This window comes from Atractosteus spatula (assembly GCF_055471065.1).
Source record: "Atractosteus spatula isolate fAtrSpa1 chromosome 10 unlocalized genomic scaffold, fAtrSpa1.hap1 SUPER_10_unloc_14, whole genome shotgun sequence".
Lineage (NCBI taxonomy): Eukaryota > Metazoa > Chordata > Actinopteri > Semionotiformes > Lepisosteidae > Atractosteus > Atractosteus spatula.
This window is the reverse complement of record NW_028296617.1, coordinates 254,555-271,652: the sequence shown is the minus strand read 5'-3', so window position 1 is coordinate 271,652 and position 17,098 is coordinate 254,555. Positions and strand designations below refer to the sequence as shown.

At 44.5% G+C, this 17,098-nt stretch overlaps 1 non-coding gene across 1 annotated transcript; it reads left to right on the top strand.

Annotated features, from left to right (window-relative positions):
• The first annotated feature begins 5,164 nt into the window (after positions 1-5,164).
• Positions 5,165-5,246, top strand: trnas-gcu (transfer RNA serine (anticodon GCU)). Its single transcript has one exon. It is a non-coding gene; the product is annotated as a tRNA-Ser (tRNA).
• Positions 5,247-17,098: the final 11,852 nt, after the last annotated feature.

Here is a 17,098-nt window from a genome sequence, read left to right as displayed (position 1 = left end):
TACAAAGCAGACAGAGTAGTCCCTTAATTGAAAGATCAGATCTTGGCCAAAACAAGACAATCAGACGTGAGCTGAATTCAGAACAGGAGCCTCTGCTTCATTTATTGAGCTTTTGATCAATGTCTGAATGAAACAAATTCGCTATTTTAATTATTTGATTAAAGTACCTTCCTTCGAGCCGGAGTCAAACTAGCAATTTAAGGATTCCCAGCTGTTCCCACTACTGTCCTTCACTCTACCAGCTGAGCTATCGAAGGGATGTCAGGTGCTGCTCTCTGTCACATACTGCCCAATGTTGTGCAATGTTCCGGATGATTTAAATCACAGATCGACATCGTTTCCCACTCGTTTCCTTAGTCTTTTTTACCTTGAATTTAACCGACGAACCAGGATTCTACTGTATAAACTTCCGGGGATATTACAAAATGTTTGATGAGGCATCAATCATTCCAGGCAGAAATGGACTCATTTTTTTTTCTCGGGGGATCATATTAAACATTTCATTTGGATCGAGAAGAGGATCATGAGGAACAAAACTAAGTTTCATTATGTGTTTATTAGAAGCTTTATCACAGCTAATGCATATAAGCCTTTAGTATGCGATAGTGAGAGTTCAGTTATGCCGGGGAGTGAAGAGAACTGAAATTTAGTAAATTCATATTTAAATAGATTGCAAATCTTCTAAGTGTTCTGTCACTGCAAAATTACAGGAGTCTACCAGCTGCCAGACGTGCTTGTTTTGGGACTATTTCCAATAAGTATCACATTAGTAGTTGTGTGTCCTTTCTGGTATCTTTTAAACTGTGAGGGACAAACGAGACAGAGACACAGTAATAATCCTATTTTACAGTGTCCTGCATTTTAATTTACTGATCAGATAAATTGAAATGTTCTGATTCAGAACCCCTGCAGTTCGTACTAATTAGAACTCAACAATGCTCCCGAGTCCTGAGCACTACACTGAGTTCAGCTGGGCTCTGACTTTGTTCAGCATGACATGTTGTTGCATTTGAGCTCAGAGCTGGGGATGATCTCCATATTCTACCACACTAACTAGTCCGAAACTTAGAACACAGTACACACTTTTTAAGTGAAGTCAGGTTGTTAAAAAATTAAACCAGCGCCCTGTCACAGAAACGTACCCCGGTCTCCCGCGCAACAAGCGGGTGTACTCAGCACTGTACTAACGAGGAGCACTTGTCCGGAGCTCAGCGTGAGCTCTGTTTACTGTCAGCAGACATTTCCTCATTTCAAAAGACGTTTTCACCTGCTCTCAGCTTTTTATAGACGGTCATAAACGCTCAAGAAGTAATTCATTTCAGTTTGAAGCCTGTTTCTGTTGTCTCCGCTCTTGATGAAGAAAAGCCGTGCGTGTGAGACTCCCTCTCTGAAGACGTTTGCCGTCACCCTGCAAGAGAGAAGATCCATCAATCACCGAGGCAACCACTGAGACAATTAACATTAAACACGTGAAATGAGAGATGTTTTCTACCTAGGGATTTTATCGTTTCTACTCTAACTTCTTTGTCAGAAGTGGAATTTCAACAAACGCCTCAAGGAGAAACTGCAACCTGAATGCAACGCCTTAGACCACCAACCATCCTGCCTGGGGCTTTTATATGGAATTATATTTTATTTCTTTCTACTTGTTGATAAGAAAAAAGTGAAATCATGTAATTAGGGAAATGTCTTTTGTTCATAGGGAAAACTAGTACGAGCAAATGTAAAGTTTAGAGCAGCGCTCAATAAAAACGATCAGAAACCGAACGCGCTTCTTATGCGGATCAATATATTCCGATACCGCTGGTTCTGCAGAAGAATAGCCGAACTCCAAGCACTGTGTTGCCATTACGGCTACTCTGGCTGCAGCTGCTGTAAGACCTAGTCAGCCGGCACCGAAAGTTGTAGGAGGTCAGACTGGTTGGCGCTGTCTAAATAACAGTGTCCGAATTTAAGCTTATTTAAGACTATTTACAATGTAATACATGCTCCAAAAGCAAAAATCCTGCACTGGCTGCTATTTGAAACGCCTTCATCAAAGACGCGAATTAGAGATTTATGCAGCTGGCTTTTATGCTTCACAATACATTGCAATTAGGAAAATAAACCAATTAGAATTATGCAAAACAACGTCTGTTCTTAAAAATGATAGCTGTTTTACACTGACGTCGCTCTTTATGAGATAATCCAGATTGTGAAGACAACTGCACCCTAGCAGATCAAAATATTACACAAAGGCTGTAAAGCACACTCTGAATCGATCCGAAAATTTGATTTCCGCGAACCGTTTAGGCTCCAACAGGGAACTTGGCGCGTCTCCTGCAAAGCATTTACTTTACTGGTGCTTTTAACAGACCGTTTTATCTAGCTCGTCAGGATGGCCGAGTGGTCTAAGGCGCCAAACTCAAGAACTCTTGTCTTTCCTTGCTTGGGTGTCCCGGTCCTCTGAATAGACGGGTGGGTTCATATCCCACTCCTTACAGCTACTATCTTACATGTTTCCCGACTGTTGTGCTCGCTAACACGGAAAAATGGAGAAACCAGTTTGCGGGCACATGATAGGCAGGGAAATGCTTCGTGAACTCTTCAATGTGATCAGCAGAAAGTCAAATAGGCTTCGAATTCTGCCTTAAGAACTTTGTGCTGCCTGTAATCTGGAAAGATTTACTGCAAGGTATGCATTCAAATGTGAAAGACCGCAATAAAAAAAAACAGAAGAAGATTTATTAAAACATTGTTTTCCTTGCGGTTTCTCCTGTATTTCACTAAATGTGGCATTGTGAAATCAACCTGTAGCCCTACGGAATGCAGTCACTCTCCCAGTGACAGCGGCAGGAGCCGAGACGATTACAGTATATCAGAGCTCGAACAGAGTTCGAAAATCTAGGCAAAGTGATTCATAGAACATGTGTATTAAACTTTCCTATGTGCCTGGCCTTACTGAAGTATTTGTAGCTGTATTTCAGCTTCTGTCTATTTCTATACTTTACAGTAGATAGTGTTTAGCCAGAGAAGAGAGATACAAGCGCTATACCCCCACAGTAACCGTCCAATAACCTTAACTAAAGCAGGAAGATCAGTTTCTGCTCGACACAGCTGTTTTCTGAACTGCAAATCTCCAACACAGGCTGGAGGCGCTGTGTGTCCAGGCTGAGCGGTTATATGAGAAAAGACTCAGCGAGCTGCAGGTGCGGCTCATTACTCTGCGCTCCCCATGCGGAATGCACGCGTCCTCCCTGCTTTATTACCTTCATACACTCCTCTCAAACCACAGCAAACGCGGTGAACATTTACTGGGTCTTTCTTTCCGAGATCACAGGCAGAAACAATAAACACGCTGAAAACAGGAAGGTATTCCTGATCGTAGGCGAAGATGCGCAAAAATAAATTTCCTAAAATCCAATAAAGTCCTGTCACGTTCAGTTACTATTCTGATGTATCTGAATAGTTATGGCAATGTTGTTAAAAAAAAGAGATAAATGAACTTTTTTATTTCATTCGAGCTGTAAATTTGAAAATGTTTTATTTTCAATTATCTAAATAATACAAAACACAATCACTCATCGTAAGCGTCTGACCATTGATATTCCGGAATTATAAGCCCGTACACAGGCATTGCGAAATCACACGCTGACAAGCAATTCAACGAATATGATGCCTTTCAGGGGCCGAATATTAGACACGAGTCATCGTGCGGAGTTTTTTCCTCCACTACCGCAGTCTTTGCTTCGGACCACCCCTCTTGCCACATTTGCGCTTTATTTTCGATTTTCTGTATAGAACACCGAATATCTTGAGGAAGTCTGGCAAGCGAAGACTGCTGGATTATTGACGTGCAAACATTGGTTCAAAATCAACATCCTCTGCTATGTTGCTTCTTTGATAGTTTCTTCAAATTCCTCATCTGACTTTTAATATCGAGGGATATTGAGCATAATACCATACTATTTGTAGCTTTCTTTTGATCGCCTGTTTTATTAAAATGCCAGCCTCTTTTACAGTTATTTTAGATGTTTGGCAAGGTGTAATATCCTCCCTCGCATCCTCAGCTAAAATATTTTAAAAGTACAACAAAATTACATTATATTGAACAGCACTAGGTTAACATTTAGAATTCAAATTAAGGTAAATATACGAAAATATTAAAATATAACTCCGGCGATCTGTCGTTTTTGCTTGTCAAGTTCTCAGATAATTTTGCACTGTATTTTTAATTATTTTAGCTGAGGATGCAACAGGAGTATAAGTGAATTCTCCCGCCACACATTGGAACATAAATTTCCATGGGTGAATACTATCTGCTTGGAAGTTGCCCTTGTCGGTAATTATTGGAAATTCCCGGTAATGTTGACTCTATCGCAGTCTTTACCTCTGACCAACCCTCAATTGTTTACTACTGCAAATATCAAAATAGTTAAGGTTTTGCGGACAAATTAAATATCTGTGGTGATGATGTTTACTATGGGAGGAAGTGCGTCCCTGGGTGGGCTCAAAACACCCAACGTTGGGTTAAGATCCGAACACGCCAACCAAATGCACCACAGAAACGCTTACCCGCCGCTTTTTGGCATTTACATACTTTTGGTGAACACAAAATTCGCTCACATTTCATCTTTCGTAAGATATATGATTTAAAAAAGTTCCACAAAGGAAATGAATACATGCATTAAACCAAATCAAGCCCTCTGTGAGTGTCCCAAATGATCTGTTCTGTAAAACAAGACAGGAAGAAAGGCTTCGCTAGAATTTGAACACAGAATTTCCTCTTTATTAAACAGGTGCTTTAACCAGCTAAACCACGGCGCCGGCAGAGCACTATGCTTACAGCCACGTGGACATACCGCTCTGAGACATCTGCGTTCGGTGTGCGCTGAGCCTGCTCGCCGAGCAAGTTGCCTCCTTTTCATGCACTAGCAGCCCCGATACTAAGAGACAGGATGAGAAATGGCTTTTATCTGGCACTTTTCATATCCAAGGAGATCGATGTGCTTTCCGTGTACAACAGGGTGTCCTCTATACTCGCCACTGAAGCACAGGACACGCCTGGTGGATTGACATCACAGCAAAATAGTGAAATGGCAGGTGGAAGAGGAAAATGACCCTCAAGAATGAAGAAAGATGATCTTGAGCGCGCCAACTCATGTCCGAAGGGGCTGACTTTCTCGACGAGGTGGCCGAGTGGTTAAGGCGATGGACTGCTAATCCATTGTGCTCTGCACGCGTGGGTTCGAATCCCATCCTCGTCGTCTTGAGCTTCTGACTTGTGATCCATTTCTAAGTCGGGTTTGTGCACTTTTGCTACTGTAGTAGAGCAGTAATATTTCTAGCGTTGGCTGAACATGGCTTACAACAGTAGCTGACAGACAATAGTCTCTTAATATTTAGGTTACACTTATGTTTTGTACTGCTTTCACCTGATATTAATAGTAGTCCTGATGAACGGTTTTGGGACATGGTACATCTTGAAAAATGTTCTTGTTAATTTCAATTAGGAAAAACTGCACTCACCAGAAGCTGAAACAGGTCGTGTTTAAATAATATGCAATAGCAACGTTTGGAGTTGAATCTAGATATGAGTCCTTACCTGTTACAGGAGGCGTTTTAGGACTTTTTTTTTACCTCAAATAAAGCTATCAATTCATCTTACATTTCTACTACATCAGTATTAGCAACGTTATCTTTACCTAGCACTAAATGTAGCTTTAAATAAGAGTAAATTTTAAAATATATGTAAAAGTAAATGCTATTCCATATATTGTAACTTTGTGGTATTTAGAATGTTTATCTGAGGATGCAAGGGAAAGTATTATACCTTGCGAAACATCCAAGACAAAGGTAAAAGAGGCTCATATTTTAATAAAATTTTCGATCAAAAGAAAACCACTCTGTATATCATCGTTAATATCCCAAGATATCGACGTTCAGTTGAAAGATTTGAAGAAACTCTCCAAGAAGCAACTGCAGTAGCGGAGTTTTGATTTGAACCGATGTTTGCACCTCAATAATCCATTAGTCCTCGAAAGAAACAAAGGCAGGGATGTTTTGAGTGTCACCATGATCCTCTTCTCATTTCAAAAGAAAGGTTTTGTATGATCCTGATTCCACTAGAAAAAGAGTCAATTTCTGCCTGCATTGATATCCCTTCAAACGATTTGTAAGATCTCTGGTAGAATATACAGTAGAATCCTGGTCTATTTCTTCTACTAAAAGAGACTATGGGACTGAGTATTTTGATGTCGAACTGGGATAAATAAATTAAATAAATTAAATAAACAGAAACAGTACACTACATTGGGCTACGCGTATGACAAAACGTGGGCGTTTTAAGTTGACCTTTCCATAGCTCAGTTGCTAGAGCGTAAAACTGTTTAAAAAAAGCAGCGGGCGATTATGTCGCTGTTTTGAATCCGGCTCGAAGGATGGTGTTTTCTTGCTCCTTAATTAAAGAGTGAAAACAGCGAATTTGTCTTTCACTTTTACGTTCACCAAACGCTCAGCAAACAGAGAAGCAGAGGCTCCTGTTCTGATCTATCCTCACGTCTGATTGTCTTGCTTTGACCTTTAAAATGTGCACTGTTGACGGTTCACTCTTCCTAACACAATTAAAGACCTGCGGAAAAAACTCGGTATCGGGAGTTTAGTTCAGTGGTAGCGCGCACGTACTCTATGAAGCTTCGTTTTTAATCGCTGGCGTCTCCACTCCCGATTCTTTTTAAACGCGATATCTTTCCTTCCTCGTGTGACTTCCCTCGTGTGTGAATTTCAGGGAGACACATAAACCCTTTGTCTGTTTTAAAGAGACATTTTTTTTAAAACCAGACAAAACGAAAGACGTAGTAATTAGACACACGTAAAAAACACGTGAATCTAATTGAGAAAATGTGGACAGGGGCAATGCATTACTAGTAGCGGCTCTGAGCTCACTGTAGTGCAGTTGACTAAAGCGACAGTAGGATTAGTGGCGCAATGGATAACGCATCTGACTTCGGATCGGAAGATTGCAGGTTCGATTCCTGTCTGGCTCGTGAAGCTTTTAAACCACGCTACTCAACACTGTCTCCTAGTGTGTGCGGTCCTACACAACCTTACTATTGACTGGATGAGTCTCCTGTTCCATCTCCAGTTCTTTCCACACATTCTGCCTGTTTCACCACCGTTATTGTAGGACAACAGCCACAGATATGAGAAGAGATACTGTTCCGAACAACTGTCTTAAATAATCACGTTGATAAAGGTGACAATACGTTTTTTTTCTTTAACGTAACCTTACATTTGCCTATAAAGTTCACACTATTTTCTGTAGCCACAGATCGCCAATATTTCTGCTGTCTCCTGAGAAACACAAGTATAGAGTTCAAACACAATAAATAATACCACAAATCTATTCAGTTAACACCCAGATGTGACAGAACGGATGTAAGACTTACACCCCCTTTAAATATGTATTTCCTTCATTTCAGTTCTCTTCCCTCCCCAGTATACCTGCAAATTCACTATCACATAATAAAGGCTGTACATGCATTACCTCTAATACAGCTACTAATAAAGATATACATTAAAGTTAATTATTAATAAATAATACTATTATTCATAAAGATGTGTATTCATAAGATTCATCGTGAATAGTTGTGGTGTCTGGAAAGCAACGCCAGTGGGCAGTGATTCGTCAAATATACGTATTGTAACGCCCTCTCCCGGTTGTGAAGAGGAAGTGCCCCTAGGCGCTCATAGTACCGCTGGGCAGGCTGGGAGTTGTAGCCGGGGAGAGTCTGAGGGTCAGCACGATGACCAGCAGCTGACCCTACCTGTGTAAATAATGTCATAGTAGTTCTAGTGTCCTGTGTAGTCTTATAAGTGTATAGCTTGTTGTTAAGTAATTACCACCCTAAAGATGTTTACATGCTCTGTCAGTCTCCTCATGTGTGTGTATATTCTGTGTTTGGTTTTGTGTGGTTGATAAAGAATAAAGCTATCGTTTGGTTCATTTATCTCATCTCCATTGGTCCTTTGTCCTGAGAAGAACCTGTAAATGCTACATTGGTGTCAGAAGCGGGCAGGATGGACAAACCGTGGCAGACATTAACCGATTCTGTCAAGCGCTGGCTGACTCTAAAAGAGACAGAACCCACCGGCAGTGCACATATGGAGCCTGAGCAACTCCTGGGTGCGACAGGTGGCCACAGCCCACAGTACCAGGGCTACTTAGTAGTGGTTCTGCCGGTAGAATTGGGGCAACTGGCTGCTACTCCTGGCCAGCAGATACCCCAGAGAGAAGATACCCTCCCTTCCGGAGCCGACCAGCGATTCCCACACTCATCGGCGCGGGTGCGACCTCTACGACTGGGAAGCGCCTTGGGAAACCTATGAGGCGCAGTTCCAGCTCACGGCCCGAACGAATGGCTGGAACCGGGCAGAGATGGCCAGCCACCTGGCTGTGGCGCTGGAAGGAGCAGCCTGCCTGGTGCTCCTGGATTTCCCGGAGGAGGACTGAGGAGAATATGCGGCACTGGCAGCAGCTCTTCGGCTGCGCTTAGGCGTGGAGGAGGTGCCGGACCTGATGCGGGAGAGGCTGGCCCTGCGGCGGCGCCGACCAGGAGAGCGACTGGGCCCGGTTGCCGCTGATGTCATGTTCCTCGCCCGCCGAGGATACCCAGCTTTTCCCCGGGAGGCGCAGCGGGAGATGGCTCTCCAGGCCTTTCTCAAGGCCCTCTCACCCGAGGAGCTGCAGCGCCATGTACAGCTGGCAGCGCTGGCATCGCTGGAGCAGGCCTTGGCCCTTGCTACACGGGCTGAGGCCGTGTTCGGGGTGGCTGGAAGTGCCAGCAGATGCAGTGCGCCCTGCCGGCTGACGGAGGCGGCGACGGAGGAGTCCAGCGAGGGGGAAGAGGAGCCAGCCCATGCAGCAACCACCGCGGAACAGCCCCGCACGCTGTTTTGCGACCGCTGCGGGAAGAGGGGACACCGAGCCCGGTACTGCCGGGCACCCGAACCTCGCACTCCTCGATCGGCATCGGGAAACGGGAACAGGGCGGCACAGCGCGGGAATGGCTGCCCGCCCTTGAACACCTCAACCCCCACTCCGGAGAGCGCTGTTAAGACCGGCGCCCCTCACGCCACCGTGGGGCGAGTCGGCTGTAGCCGGGGCCTGTACCTCCACTGCCAAATCGAGGACCAACCCTGCCTGGCCCTGCTCGACACCGGTTCATCGGTAACCCTACCCTACTTTTCAAAAACCTGTCTGTGTGTTTGATTATTTTTATTTAAAAAAAGTTCAATATTGATCATAACTAAAGAAATTAATGATCACGAACAAAAAAAAGGGCTGAAGATGCGAGTCGCTCTTGAATCAGAGCTGGGTGACACAGGCTTCTGTTCTGATATGGTTGTACGAGAAGCAAGAGGAATCGCTTCTCTCCTATGGAGCATGAGCTGAATCAGGAGTGAGACATTTCGCGTGTTCGTGCATATGTCAATGCATGACCTACATCGTAAAACTAAAACTAAATTAAAAACTAACATTAAGTTATCAGAGACATTAAATTATATACAAACAAGAGACAGGCAAAGTAATAATTCTACATTAAGTGTCCTACACTGACCAAACTAATTGAAATGGTCTTATTCAGAGCCTGTGCAGTTCGTGCTAATTAGAACAACACCAGTACTGAACCCTCAGCACCGTACTGAGCACAAGTTGAGCTGCTCTCCAACTTTGCTACCCACGGGTTTTCGTTGCAATGGAGCTCAGAGAAGGAGCTGATCTCCAGACAGTAGTGTTAAGTTGTCTGCAGCCTCATGCGAATTTCGACAATTTACCCAAAGTGTTTTCTATAGCTTTCAGGTGCAGTTAATTTATATAAAGGAAGGTAAATCGTTTTAACGCAACAAAAGCCAGGCAGGAGTCAAACATACAATTTCCTGATCTGAAGTCAGACGCGTTATGCATTATGCCATTGGTCTTACATCGCTCAATTGCACCATAGTGACCTCAGTGCCACTAATAGTAATACATACTGTATTTCTGATTGAGCGCTGAGTGCAAAGGTTGAATAAGCTTTGCTCCTGCCAACGATTCGGCGTGAAAAAGCACAGCATTAAAGTTTCACAGACAAATGCAGCATGCCGACAAAACCAATTTTAAAAACAACTACGGCACACTACGATTCGCACCGACTCAAAAGTGATCACGGCAGATGTTGTTCCCTGCATAACGCTGAAGGGACCAAAGAGCATTGCTGTTGGGAAGACAAAATGAGGCTTTTTTCTGCCTTGATGTTAAGCTGACAAATACTATCTTGAAACACCTAGTTCAGTTTCTCGACAGACTGTCAAGCAAAGTTTTTACCCATTGAACTCGCAATAGAAGGACGGTCTTAACCCACAAACACTTAGCAGCAGCGAAATTCAAACCTACCCCTGCGAAGAAATTTTTGTACAAACCCAGCAACTTAGACCACCCAGCCACACTCCCAACACCTTACTTTTTTCAGAGAACGCCGGGTTCAGCTCTTGGTGTGCGACGCGTGAAAACGACTGCACCTTCATTTTCCGAGATGTTTCCTATCACTTCTTTGTCAGCTCTGAATATAGCTCTTTTTTGGAGCAGGCTTCAGACCTTTTATTTAATGTATAAATGGGGCGCATTCCTAAACGTGTAATTCCTGTTTTAGAAATGTTTTGGGCGGTGTGTTTTATATAACACACAAACAGTGTTCTGTTTGTATTCTGTAGACCTCTGTAGCAATCGTACTGGATGTGACACGGATTCTGAAATGTTTCTTGAAAAGGTATTTAGGGTTGCTTGAATCTATAATAAAAAAGTTACCTGAAACTTCCTACCTTCCAATCACTGATGTCGCTCTCCCTATACCTGTACGTGATGTTTTGCAGATGTGCAGTGTGCCTTTACTCCTGTATTAAAAACGACCTCCGTTGTCGGTCGGAGTTGAAGGAGAACTAACTGCACAGAAAAGTACGTAACGATAAAATGTTTCTACACTTCAGAATGTCCCTATAAATCCCTGCTCACACACGTCGGTGTGGGGAGCGGGCAGGTAGAGAGCTTTTACAGATGCTCATGATGTTTCTCACGGGGTGTTACCTGCGGTAGTATCTTTCTCTGCGCCTTTGGAAAGAAAAGAGCGGCTCCAGTGCAAGGTAAGGTCAGAACAGCCGGTCTTCTTGTCTTACAAAACAAGAAATTTATATCAACAGGGAAATTGAACAATACAGAAATCAGCGCAGTATAAAATAGGAAGCAATCAAACAAAATGCTCAGAAAAAATCGTAGTTGAGTAAATTGGTGTAAAAAAAATATTTGTAAGCAAAGGAGAGCCCGCGCTGCGCGTGAAACACATCAATCGTTCAGCATTTCTGAAATGTTTAATTGAATTGACAAAGAAATCCTCTCCTTAAACTTCGAAAAGGATTATCTGTTGAGCCAGCAGGCATAACACTGCAGTTGCCCGTTTCTCACAGGTGTTTGAAGTTGTGGATAACTTTTAGCAGGTTTGGTGCCCTGGCTTAGCTGGTTAAGACGCCTCACTAAAAACCAGAAGACCCTGGGTATGAATCCCAGCGGTATCTATTTGTAGACAACAGGCCACTCATTGTCAATATTTATGGAGCTCAATTTAGAGACAACGGGAGAAGCATGAGTTACAGCTTTCTGCAGCTGTTTTATGTAACTTTGTATCTGTTGGCTCTGTGACGCAATGGCGAGCATGTTGGACTTTTATTCCTTGGTAGAATTAAGTCATTCAAAGGTTGTGGGTTTGAGTCCCACCAGAGTCACATACCATTTTGATTCAACCTTTCGAAATCCTCTAGGGATTGGTGTTGATCAAGTCAAATAAAGGACTTCTTAAGAGTCCACAGTTGGAAATGAACCAGCAGCCACAAGAAAGAAATTAGCACTGGACTGTGATCACATTACTCCTGTGCTGGAGTCTTTTCTAAACTCCTTCAAATCCAGACTCAAAACCCTCTTCTTTAGAAGAGCCTTTAATGAACTATTATTTACCCCTCTGTTCCTACTGTATTTAATACCACCATCTATTGTCTCCTCTAACTGTGTATTCTCATCCTGTTTATCTTGTGCTTTTTGTTAACTTTATTGTTGTCATTCTGTAAAGCACTTTGAAAAGCCACCTTTAAAGGCACTATATAATGTAAAGATTATTATTATTATTAATAATGAACAGTGCATTTAACACTGAGCACATGCAGTCCTTCTTTGCAAAGGATTGCAAAAGTTGGGAATTAGCTTTTCACTCGTTTTGTTAAAGACCGTATCCTGGCTTTGTTGCAGGAAATGTCTGGATGCCATCACTGGATCAAGGAGAGGATCAGGGTTTTGGGAAGTCTTTTTGATGCCTGACACTGTGTGTTGTAACGGCTGTCACTCTTGACCTAAACAACAGAGAACACTGTTGAAATCGCTGGACTGCCTAGCGGACATTTTGTTGCCTTCTTCTGACCTGTATTTAATGCGATTCTCTGAAAATGTGGCACGTTATATCTGTGCTACCTTTATGGAGGGTGAGCACACTCATAAGAATCATAGATTCGATCACAAGCATCTAAAAATGAGCATGAGAAAATGACATCACGCTATAAGGCTGAATGGCACAAATTCTCCTGTTCCTTCTGCAGCAAATGTGTGTTTTTTTTGCTTCTTAACACTGAGATAGTTGGAGATAGTTGGCAGCAGTGGGATTCCAACTCACACCCCCAAAGAGACTGGAGCTTTAATCCAGCTTTAAACTAAAAACTGGGTGACTTGTAAGGGCTGGTAGGAGAGGAAAGTAATAAATGCTTCTTTTTTGGACAAAGTCTTTATCTACTAAAAGAAGGAAAGAAATATTTGATTATTAATTTTTCACCAGTTGTTTTGATCAAATTATTGTAACGTGGTGCCATATTAAGGTATAATATGTACATGAATGTCATGTCTGAGTGGGTGATGGCAGCTGACTATCGCTGAAGGACTGTTCATCATGAGCGTGTAATCCGGCATAATGAGGGAGAAGAGATTGGCCTCTGTGTCGCAGTGTTCTAGGCAAATGTAAGGTTTCTTTCTTGTAAAATATTTGTGCATCTTGAGTGCATTTTTGTTGCTGAAAATTGATCTTGTGCATTTGAATTAATTCTGATATTGTCACCTAATTCTATACATTTTATCAGCCTACATTTAAAGGAGCTTAATTGCATCAATTAATTGCATAGTGATAGTATTTCTTGCCTTTTAAATACTTCAGTGTTAATGATGTTAAGTGACATCATTGCAAAGGCGATATTTTCTGATGGCTGTTCCGGTAATAATGATTCGCGTTGGAATTACTACTGTCATTACTACTAATAGTGATAAAAAAAGAGCATTCACAGATCTCTGGATGTTGGTCTGGACTCTAGAAAGTGTTTAAATTCATAGGCGACTCTGGACCCCAACACCTGTTGATGGGTCACTTCTGTCAGACACACCAGTGGAGCCCAAGCCCACTTACACACACATTCACACACACTGATAGATATACACCTACACTCTCACATACATTTACACCCACAGACACAACACACAATATACACAAAATCAGACACTCACAGATACACACCCACACACTTACTCACACACATTCACAGACACACAAATAGACACTATATACACACATAGACACCGCATCCACTCTTAGGTACAGATACACTATAACTAACACTAATGCAGATACTGCCAATATTACAACACTAACACAATCATCAAACCCTATCATTGTTACTAACACTGACAAAAACAACTACTAGACTAATAATATGTATAATAACAGTAATACTGTCATGAAACCTAACATGATGATGAGTGTTAATACTCTGACACTAACAGTATAATTATCACTAAATTTAACATGAAAACTAGCATTAAAACTAAATTTAAAAGTATCTATCATCACAAAGTCACATGTATACTTGTATTATTAGTAAAACTACCAGATATACTCTCACTAATATTAACATGAATACTAGCATTAATACTGAAACTATCAGTAATGCCATGATCATTAATACTCACATAGACACTACACACAGTCTATTTCCCTGCACTATTTCACTCTTGCTTCCTTCCAATAAGGACGGAGCTGCGGGAGAAAGGGCGCTATAGAGGATCGCTGTGGAGAGCTGCTGCTGTGCTTTGACATCTGAGCTCTGTGGAAAACGATCTCAATACAATTCTGAAAAACGCGACTCCCAGAACGCCACCCGAACAAGTCTCCACAGCCGAAGCTGTATCTGCTGGGCGGCGCAGTCGTCGTGCACAAAGAAGGCTTTGAAAAGCATCAAAAGCATGTCATTCCGAGTTGGTCGTTTGTGTTTTCCGTTCAGACGTGAAATACCGGGAGACAGAGAGAGCGATGTCTTCCTCGTTAGAGACCGTGGTTTGATTCCCCGACAGCGAGTTGCTCTCCTTCTACCTCCTTAGAGAAAGGACTGCCTTTCACTTCTCTGCATTTTCTTTCACAGCGTCATGCACCTTTTCATTGCTCTCACTTTCAGAGCCTGTGCACAGCACACGACTCGACATCAGGATGCGCATTGAAGTGACAGCAGGAAGCTTTGCGACATGCACTGTGCAGATCCCGTAGATCCCCACACTAGGAATCCCCAAACAGTGAGCGTGGCCACTGTGTTTCCACCCGGTTTTGAACCAGGGACCTTTCGCGTGTGAGGCAAACGTGAGAACCACTACACAACGGAAACGATGGGAAACCATGCACAGTGACCCAGTGCTGAACTTCGCCAATGCTATTCAGCTGCTTCCAGTGCCTTCGTTGGAGTGCGCTGATTGACCGTGCTCACCAGAGACCAGCACGCCTGTCATGGACGGAGCAGGAAAGGCGGCGCCACATTCTACAGCCCTCTCCACGCAATCGACGCAATCGGGCTACTGAAGTGGAGAAAATCTCCTCTCCAGAAAGTGCAAATATCATCTTGGAGAGTATAAATTCTATTGCCGAAGGTCAACACTATCTACCAGAGTCACCCCACCCACCTCCTGCAGGTTTCCGAGCTGCAGTGATGATCACTTCGGCTCACAAGCGAGAGGTCCTCGGTTGGAAACAGGCGCCCCTTCTTCTTGTACGTTTTGCACATGATCGAGTGGTTTTAGTGTGGCTCCTTCGTACACGGTGCTGATCTTTTGGAAAGCAGGAGGCAAAACTGACACGTTCCCATACCGGGAAATGAACCTGGCCCACCTGGGTGAAAACCAGGAATCCTAACCACTAGCCCATATGGGAGCACGCAGCCTTCTTCCGTGTGTCATGCAAGCAAACTGTAATTGCTGTTTGCACTTAGAGTGTCGAAGGGTCGATGTATACTGGGGCTCAGTTGAAATGCAACATCAGGACTTTTCCGACTCCTGTCACACGAAGAGGGCACAGACTTTTCTGCCCCACCGCGTGTGTCTCGGTATCTCGCCGTGATTGTATAGTGGTCAGTACTTTGCGTTGTGGCCTCAACAACCCCGGTTTGAATCCAGGTCACGGCAGAATAGGGGTGTCTGCTTTTACTACTTGCATGCAGAAGGCAATAAAAAAGCCAATCGATGTGAACTAACGAAGCTTTACAGAGGAGTACTGCCTGACTGGATCGTTGATGAACGACAGAGGCCACTCCGACCTCTTCTCGGTTTTCTTCAATGACTTACTAAGGATCTTCTTCACATTCGCCCATGCAGGGGAAGCCAGTTACACCAAAGCAAATGCAGGAAAGTGCATTTCAAGCAGAGACCAGTGCATTTCAAGGAGGGACCTGTTTACACCGAGAGTGGTCGGAGTATGGAACAATGCGCCGAACGCTGTTGCTGGATACAATTCTTGATGAGATCTTGGGCTCACTAAGCAGGTAATGGCAGGTACCGCTCGCTCCCGATGCTCGCTCGAAGACGGCCTTTTCCATCGGCCAGGGCCTCTGGCACTTTACTGTCATTCCCTTTGGCCTGTGCAATGCCCCGGCGACGTTCGAGAGGCTGATGGAGAGGGTGCTGGCATCGGTCCCGCGGAACCAGTGTGTGCTGTATCTGGACGATCTGCTGGTTCATGCCCAGGGTTTCGACCAGGCCTTGACGAACCTCCAGGCAGTGCTGGCCTGCATCCGCTGTGCTGGCCTGAGGCTCAACCACAACAATTGAGAGCTCCTGCGGCGGGAGGGGACCTTCCTCGGACATGTTGTTGGACCGCGAGGGGTGGCTACAGACCCAGGTAAGGTTGCTGCAGTGAGGGGATGGCCGACTCCCCGCACCTTCGCAGAGCTGTGCAGCTTTCTGGGGTTGGCTTTGTATTATCTGAGGTTCGTCCGGGACTTTGCCAGCATCTCTCCCCCACTGCACTGCCTCACCGACAAGGGCCGCCGTTTTGACTTGGACATGGGCTGCGAGACGGCTTTCGGTCGGTTACGTGAAGCTCTGGTGGGGGCCTCCGTGCTAGCCTATCCCGATCCGTGGTTACCGTATATCCTGGATACCGACGCAAGTGACTTGGGGGTGGGCGTGGTGCTGGCACAGGAGGGGCCAGATGGGAGCGGGTAGTTGCCTACTACAGTCGGGCTTTGAATAAGGCTGAACGGAACTACTGCGTGACCCGTCGCGAGCTTCAGGCCATACCTATTCGGGACCCGATTCCTGTTGAGGACCGACCATGCGTCCCTCACCTGGCTGCTCCACTTTAAGGAGCCGGAGGGGCAGATGGTGCGATGGATAGAGGTCCTGCAGGAGTATGACTTCACTGTTGTGCACCGTGCTGGATCTAGCCATCTCAATGCCGGCATTCTCTCGCGGCACCCCTGTGAGGTTGTGGACTGCCACTACTGCGCCCGGTGGGAGCAGTGTGAGGGAGCCGTCTGCACAGTGACGGAGGCGAGCACCTCGGCCACAGCCCTGGAGGGGCCGCTGGGGGTGGGCATGTCAGACCTGGCACAGCAACAGGCAGCTGATCCTGACGTGGGGCCGGTGCTCCGCTGGAAGGCAGCAGGAGCGCGGCCTGCGCGAGAGGAGCACCCCCAGCACCCAAAGTCCGTCAAGGCCCTCTGCGTCCTGTAGGAGGCCTTG